Below are 1141 nucleotides of genomic sequence, written 5' to 3' on the forward strand. Positions count from 1 at the left end.
CACTTCTAAGAAATAAAAAACCAAATACATTTAGTAGATCAAAACTAATGAGACACAATAAAAGAACCAATATAGTACAAATGAATACAACAAGGAATGTTATAAACCTTCAATTGCAGCCGACTACACCCTTGGCAAGTAGCACACCGGAGTCCGCTATAATGAGAATATCAAACAGTAGCGTTAAAATGTTATTTCCAAAAAATAATATCACAAATTCATTAGGTAATTTATCAAAGGCAAGTAACGCATTTATTGCAGAGCTACCAATAGTTACATACTTTAAAGAAGTTACAGAATCTCGTAAGGTATAAAAAATTACCATAAGCAATACATTTTATGTATAATAAATTTTGAAAAAGAAAAAAATTATGAGTTTTTACTTGTTTCCATATTTTTATGTTTGCACGCCCATCATGGAAGCATAAATATTCTTTACCTTTTAAATTGTATATCACAGGATTACGAGCATTACTTGACACACTTAAAATTACACAAAACGTTTCTCAACAGTTATCGGGAAATTTCAAAGCTGTGAAAGTACAAAGGCATCAAGCAAGGGTAGCTCGGGTGGAGTTGACAACTGGATTAGATGTTTGATAGAACACCAATTGAGCTTAGTATTTGTTTTGCAAAACCTCTCTTGTATATAAAATTAAGAAATTATTGTGATTAATTGGAAAATAAGAAAAAGTTTCTTTACATTGCATGCCTTCTCAGGAATAAGCATATGTATGTATAAAAAATACCTTACCCCTTGTACATATCACACAATTATATGTATATGAGTATGTGGTCAATTTAACATTTCCACTTCGTAGGGCAGGAAATTCGCACAGTAAAATATAAAATGGAAAATAAGCGAATACTTCTATAAAGTCGCGTGATATTCAGAATGGAAAGTAGTTTTCACTTTCCTAACATGCAGCCCATTACCTACACATCGTGAAATAACAAATATTGTTAAAATATGAACCAATGAACAATAACAAAAAGTGGTCGCAGAAACATGATTTAGTTTACAGCTGCATTGCAAATGCACATTTATGGAATACTCCAATATCACACATATGTGCAGGTCCGCCAATATATAATCTGTACGAATACATACATATATATATACATAAAGAATACATAAATA

This window comes from Bactrocera latifrons, unplaced genomic scaffold (genome assembly GCF_001853355.1).
Source record: "Bactrocera latifrons isolate USDA-ARS-PBARC rearing strain unplaced genomic scaffold, ASM185335v1 scaffold_31, whole genome shotgun sequence".
Taxonomy (NCBI): domain Eukaryota; kingdom Metazoa; phylum Arthropoda; class Insecta; order Diptera; family Tephritidae; genus Bactrocera; species Bactrocera latifrons.